This window comes from Spinacia oleracea, chromosome 2 (genome assembly GCF_020520425.1).
Source record: "Spinacia oleracea cultivar Varoflay chromosome 2, BTI_SOV_V1, whole genome shotgun sequence".
In the NCBI taxonomy this organism is placed as follows: domain Eukaryota; kingdom Viridiplantae; phylum Streptophyta; class Magnoliopsida; order Caryophyllales; family Amaranthaceae; genus Spinacia; species Spinacia oleracea.
The window spans coordinates 26,734,273-26,742,391 of record NC_079488.1 but is presented as its reverse complement, the minus strand read 5'-3'; positions in this window follow the sequence as shown (position 1 = coordinate 26,742,391).

The window sequence follows — 8,119 nt, the reverse complement described above, 5'->3', positions numbered from 1 at the left end:
TCAACCGGAAAGGTACTTAGGTATTTTGACGAACGAGACCTATGATGTTTTATTACTTGAAAGTGATGAGCCTGCGACTTACAAACAAGCTATGACGAGCCCTAGCTCCAAGCAATGGCATGAAGCCATGCAATCTGAATTAGACTCCATGTCTAAAAACCAAGTATGGGATTTGGTCGATTTTCCAGATGGCTACCAAGCCATTGGAAGTAAATGGGTTTTCAAACTGAAAAAGGACAAGGATGGGAAACTTGAAGTTTTCAAAGCTAGATTGGTTGCAAAAGGTTACAGGCAAGTCCACGGTGTGGATTACGATGAAACCTTTTCACCAGTTGCAATGCTAAAGTCTATTCGGATAATGTTAGCAATCGCTGCATATTACGATTACGAAATATGGCAGATGGATGTCAAAACCGCTTTCTTAAACGGCGTTTTAACAGAAACTGTGTTTATGACACAGCATGAGGGTTTTGAGGATCCAAAGAATGCTAAAAAGGTATGCAAGCTAAAGAAATCAATCTACGGATTGAAGCAGGCATCCAGGAGCTGGAATATACGTTTTGATGAAGCAGTCAGTGACTTTGGTTTCATCAAGAACGCAGACGAATCTTGTGTATATAAGAAGGTCAGTGGGAGCAAAATTGCTTTTCTAGTATTATATGTCGACGACATATTACTTATCGGAAATGACATTCCTATGTTGAACTCTGTCAAGATTTGGCTTGGGAAATGTTTTTCGATGAAGGATCTAGGAGAAGCACAGTACATATTGGGCATCAAGATTTACAGAGATAGATCTAAAAAGATGATTGGACTTAGTCAAAGCACTTATATCAATAAAGTACTTGATAGGTTCAAGATGGCAGACTCCAAGCGAGGCTACCTACCCATGTCTCATGGAATGACTCTAAGCAAGACTCAGTGCCCAAAAACACTTGATGAGCGTAGACGAATGAATGGGATTCCGTATGCATCATTGATTGGTTCAATAATGTATGCTATGATATGTACATGCCCGGATGTTGCGTACGCACTCAGTGCTACGAGCAGATACCAGTCATACCCAGGAGAGGCACATTGGACTGCTGCCAAGAATATTCTGAAGTACCTGAAAAGGCACAAAGATGACTTCCTGGTCTATGGTGGAGATGATGAATTAATTGTTAAAGGCTATACGGACGCAAGTTTCCAAACTGACAAAGATGATTTCAGATCACAGTCTGGGTTTGTCTTCTGCCTCAACGGAGGAGCAGTAAGCTGGAAAAGTGCTAAGCAGAGCACCATTGCGGATTCTACAACTGAAGCGGAGTACATTGTTGCACATGAAGCAGCAAAGGAAGCTATATGGCTAAGGAAGGTCATAGGTGAACTTGGTGTAGTCCCCTCCATTAAAGGACCAATAGCCCTGTATTGTGATAATAACGGAGCTATTGCACAGGCAAAGGAGCCTAGACACCACCAAAGAGTCAAGCATGTACTTCGTAGATTTCACCTTCTACGAGAGTTCGTTGAAAGAAAAGAAGTCGAGATAAGCAAGATTGGAACTGATGACAACATATCAGATCCATTGACTAAACCTCTGCCGCAGGCGAAGCACAACTCGCACACTGCAGCTATGGGAATCAAGCATATTGGAGAATGGCTTTGATGTCCTTGTTTAATGTTTTAAAGTTTTAGAGTTTAATTCTTTGTAAAACATTATTGGTTAATCATTCACAATAAATGAATAGAATTTATTTTTCCATTTAATTTGTGGTTTATTAAATGATGAGTCCCTTCAATTTGACGAAATATTCAAGATAGACTGTCAGGACCAGTCATGTGACTAAGAAATGTCTATCAAGTGAACTTGAATGTCAAAAGTTGAAAATGGTCCCTGGTCGGAGTTTTCTATAAAATTGGACGCATAGAAAACGTTAGACGACTAGAATGCAAGATGACTAGTAGTTCTGTTTCTTGAACTATGTGGACATGGCAATGTCATAATCATTTGCATAGATACTTACTTTGGGAAGACTAGTATCGGACAGACCTATGAAACTTTACTGTAAGAGATGAAAATCTTTCATAAGTAAAATTCATTAAAATTATTAGACACTAAATCCTCAATACCTGAGTGATTTGAGATTACTTGTTTGAGAACTGGTTACTTTGACGTTGACCAACCATCGCACCGTAAAAGGAGGCTATAAAGGCAACGCTCGGGTAATCACCTATCAAACGAAGTCTAATCTCAAGATCGCAAGATTGGGATTGTCCTCCCATAAATCGGGATGAGATGCTTAAAAGTTGTACAAGGCCACTCGGAGAGCTAGAAACTGTAAAATGTATGGTCGTGCTCGGATGAATCATAGGCTATGATTATCTGTTTATTTGATCAGTTGAACTCTGAAACCGAGAAACACCTCTGGACATAATAAGGATGACAACTCTTACCTTATGTTCAAGAGCAAGCATCGAGCGACAAAGGAATTAGGTAATGCACACTTGTCCCCAAGGACAAGTGGGAGACTGAAGGAAATAGTGCCCTTGGTCCAAGTATGCATATAATATTAAGTCTAATAAATGCGGTTCAGTATTAATTAACAAGTTAATAATTCAGTGAGATCAAGTGAGCTGAATGCCTAGCTAGAGGCCGCTTCAGTTCAAGTTGAATTAATTATATTAATCCACAGCTTACTCTTGACTGAACCCGTAGGGTCACACAAATAGTACGTAAACGGATCAAGTATTTAATGGCATTAAATACTCCATCTATGGATATTCGGAATCGACGGATCTTGGTTCCAGTGGGAGCTGAGATCGTCAAAGGCAAGAAATGAATACTCCGGAAACGATGATATTGCCGGAAACGGAAATATGGATCGTATCGGAAATATAAATATTATCCAAGTCGTAGATGTTGCCGGAAACGGAAACATGGTACTTATCGGAAAATATTAATGGAAATGGAAATATTGCTGGAATCGGAAATATTTCCAGAAGCGGAAATATTGTCTGAATCGGAAATATTTTTCCGGAAACGGAAATATTAAATATTTATTCGAAACGGAAATTAATTCCGGAATCGGAAATGTTAAATATTGTTCGTATCGGAAATAAATTCCGGAATCGGGAAATTAATCGGAAGCATGTCGTACGAATTAGCATCGGACGAGCTTGCTAGACGAAGGCCCAGCACGAAGCCAGGCCCACGTCCAGCAAGGGAAACGCACGCCACAACACGCTAGCCCAAGGCTGCGCCAGGCCCACCGCAAGGCAGGCCCAGCGCGCGCCAAAGGCTGCGGCAGTCGTGGGCTCTGTGGCAATTGGGCTGCGTTGCTCGGGCTATGCGCGCGCGCGCATAGGCGCCCCTCGTGGGCTGCTGTGCGTGCGTATGTGTTTGTGTTCACATACGAAACCTAAAGCGTATAAGATTCGTTTAATGATTAAATTCCTAATCCTAAAAGATAAATTAATTAAATAAGAGTTCTACTAGGATTCTAATTTAATTAATTCGTATCCTAGTAGGATTTCAATTCTCTTTCCATACCCCTATAAATATGTGGCCTGGGTTCACAATTTATAACGAGTTTTTTTTCAAGTATTCAAAGTGATTTTGAGAGCAAAAATTCAGTCACATTCTTGCCCATAATTGCCGAAAATTATAGTACCTTAAGGGCGATTCTAGTTGGTCAATCTTAAGGCGGATCCGGACGTGCTGTGGACTATCTACGGAGGGACGACACTTGGAGTCCTAAAGACTTGTTCTTGTTCGGTTCGGGCGCAACTAGGGAGGGCACGCTACAAAGTGTATGCATCTAAATTATGCTATATGATTATGTGTAAATAATATGTTTCCTGGCTTTATGGTTTTTCCGCATGATTTATGTTTATTCATATGTATCATAACCTAACAAAAAGTACATTAAATTTCAAGTACATTAAATCTCATATTTACTTATACTAGTTGTTGGACCGTGCGCTAGTGCGCACGATCCCCCAAGGTATAAAAAATTATATTGTATAAATATTTCGTAAAAGACGGGTATTTACAAACTTACGATAAATGTTTGAAAACAATGCTAAGGGTCAATTTGCGCGTAATTGATAATACGAAATTTCTTACACGTGGCCACTTGCTATAACATATACTTTTCTACACAACTATTATGTCTTGTACTGTTCACATTACATTGTTTATTATCAAATAGCATTGACATCCAATGAAATCTTCATTCTTAAACTATAAAAAAAAAAAAATCTAGATGACCAACCTACGTAAGATTTGAACCCACACCTATATGCATTTGCATAATGTTCCTCCAATTGAGCTAGTAGAATAGGTTAGGTTGGTCACTAAATTGCACTTAAATAAGTTAGAACTATGAATCGAAGAATCGAAGCATGCTGCTCATTTTGGGTAGAGGCAACACCATGTGCTCGAAGATGCGATTGCAGGTTGTGCTTTATTTTGTCTCCAGAAGAATGCTTTCAACATACATGAATACATGATTTAGTCCTTATCCCAGAAGCACACTCAAGTCCAGTAAAGTTTCGCAAACATTAAAATTCCAGGAAGGTATTTGCTTCAGAACTGGCGTTGTCTTTGTGGCTGTATGCTGACATGAAAAAAACATTGTTTTGTGCAGTCAATTTTCCGCTATAAATATGTTTTGAGTTCTTAGTTTCAGAATCATGCAGGACAGACAAAGCCATAAAAAACCATTGGAATAGTTGTTTAAAAGAAGTCGATGCAACATTTCTTCATAGTTCTACCAAAAGTGTAAACAAGGCTACATTTGAAATAAATTGTTTTGAGAGAAAGTTAGATTCTTTGCAGAGGTCAAAGCAGCTGCAAATTTATATGAAGACAGGTTGGCACAACATCTATCTATGGTATTGAAACATGCTTTAAGACATATTTAAAAGCAATAAATAACTTAAAGCATGCATAAGATAAATGTGATCTAGTATGGCCCGACTTCATCTTGAAGCTTCAACTTCAAAGTCCGTCTTGAAAATGGATTTGAAACTCTGTCTTGAAACTCTGTCTTGTATTTCTAGGGGCTCTACTAAATTAGCCCCTAGAAATACTCCCAGGCGATCAAAGGCTAGACTAAATCGGTCATGTAGGATGTTGTTTGATGAATAAGAAGCCACTCTTGACTGGAGTAAATCTTCAGCTATCTGGTACAACTAATACATATACCTGTTTGAATCTTTCGACAATGACAAAGTATAAGGCTACACCTGTAACTATGTTAACACTGAATTCTCACAAAAGACCTCGGAGTGGTGGTATTCCTATTGGTCAGACGTTCAGAAGTTTAGACAAGTCCTTCCTGAGGTATATTGGAGTCGATTATGTAGAGAACAATGACTTGAAACTAATAATCCATTGTATTTTTCTACGCCGCCAAGTCATGTAAGAACCCTATAACAGATGGCAGTCCAGAATCTATATTGAGGAACTCTGCGATGAGCTTTAAGATCCCTAAAACAAGAATCAAACTACTATCAAAGTGCACCAATCATATACGAAGTATTATATTTCAGAAAAAAGAATTCCATAGATGGTTTTCAAAAATAAATTAGGAAGAATTTAATAGAAAATCAGGAAACCAAATATGTTTCTACACACACCATGTCTCTAACCCCCCCCCCCCCCCACCCCCTCGACAAAATATAGGTCAAAACAAGGCCGAAAGAGGGAAACTGAGTCATTCAGCCTCACTCTTCCAGCAACTTGAATTTATATGCTGTTTCAAATAAATGGACGATAAATTCTGTAAAATTGAAAACCAAATTCTCCAAACAGTGTTTCATAGAATGAATAATTACGTACCTTTGATTTCCCTCTCAGCCATCCCAGCAGGAAGGACAAAAAACTTAGCTCCTTTGCTTGCTGCAGCACTCATTTAAGATGGAAAGGGAGCCTAAATTGAGGATGATATATACCTACATAGTTTTACCAAAAAAACACCAAGCAAAAAAACACCAAATGAGCCTCCCTCAAAATAAAAAACCAACGTAACCCCCAAACATTACACCACATTCACAATCGATGACACAAAATCCAGCACAAACAGACTCTAGTTGTCTGGATTACAAGGGAGGGGAGCGAGAAACATAAATCACATGAAGCATGATAAGAACCCAACCCCATGATTCATGCATATCCTCCAAGTAAAACTATTAGTAATGCAAAATTGAAATCCAACGAGAAAATGCTTTTATCAAACTTAGACCTGAATCTTGAACCACGAAAGCTGAGATAACTTAAAATTTAATTGATCATGAAACTACTCAAGACTTTTTCATCAAATATACAACACAAAAATTGACTTCTAACTCAATTAACACCCTTTCATTGAATTTTTAAGTAACTCCTTATAAACTCCCAAACAAAATATGGATCGAACTCAAAATTCTAACAATTTTAATAAAAAGTTACATTGAAACATACATGTATCAAAATTCACCACAAAATTAACCAGATTACAAAATAGGGGAAAACCTTGGCATAGCAATCCTTCCAAACTCGACGAGCAATATGATGACCACCCAAATCAAAACCATTAAACTTGATTTTCCCAATACATCAGATGCTGAGTAGGCTGATGTTGAACTAATAGTTGAAAAAAAATCAAAATCAAAATCAAAAAACCAAATGCATTCAATAAATCAATAAAAGTCAAAATCCCGATTGACTCCCCAAGTTAAAAAATCAAAACCCTAGAAAAATCAGTGTACCTCATCTTGCAACATATGAAGGGGAGTAGGTTTTCCGACATTATCGAGACCGGAGAAGAGAATTATGGTCTCTTTCTTCCATAAACCCAATGATGCGAGAATTCCATAAAACCAAATGAATAGAAACATTGTTTAAGTTTTTCGATTGAATTTGATGAATTGGGAACCGTTTTGAATTTAACCACGTTTCCTTGGCCAAAACAAAATTGCAAAGGTTATATAGTAAACAAAGTCTATTAAGTTGTGGGAAGTTTGCTAGGGATTAATAATGATATAGGTGAGTTCAGGAAATAGACGAGAAAAATTGAAGCAAGCTTTACCAACATTGTGAAATAAACAAGAAAGAATAAAAGGAAATGAAAGAAAAACGAGTATGTGAACACCTTCCAATATGGGTTTATAATCAACGATACATAAAAAATCATAACTTATTCCGCCTAGGATTACTAATGGTTTCGGCCAATGAAAAATAAGATTTCTAATTTATTTTTGAATTCAAAAAATAGAGTGCCACGTAGATAATTAATTAGGTGCCACATAGATATTTAGATTAATTAATTAATTAATTAATTAATTACTAATATATACAATTCCATCCAAAATCAAACGCTCTAATAATTAAAAAATAAATCTAAATAAAATTCATCCAAAAATCAAACACTTGTCTAAAATAAAATTCAATCCAAAATCAAACATTAATCCAATATTAGACCGCCATGTAGGAAATCTAATGGTTTCGGCCAATGAAAAATAAGACTTCAAAATTATTTTTGAAATAAAAAGTCGAATGCCACGTAGATAAATAATTAGGTGCCACGTAGATATTTTTATTAACTAATTATTAATATTTCTTATATACAATTTCACCCAAATCAAACACTATAATAATTAAAAAATAAATCTAAAATGAAATTCAATCCAAAATAAAAAAATCAATCTAATCTAATACTACCCATTCTTAAATGGACTTGGTCCACGCTAAATTTATTGTGGACTATGTCTTAAAATAAAGTCAACAACTTGTTCCTTATTTATTTTGGCATTGTATTAGGATTATTATGAAAAAAAAAATAAATCAAATTAGTGTTGTTGATACATGTTGTGCTTGAATAATGTGATTTTAAGTCATAATTTGCTTTCAAAAATATAGGGTTACTATACCTCAAAAAATGGTTACTATGTCTAAGAATTTTGGTGTTTAATTTATTACAATTACTATAAGAACAATAAAGGTCACTATGAGTGCAAAAATGGTGCTAGAGAAAACTATTGATTTTGGGTTCACACTAATATTAGTGTGGACCAGGTCCACGCAAGAATAATCCGAAGAAGTTTGTCAAATATATCTTTATCATATTAAGTAGTCAATCATGGCAAGACTCTA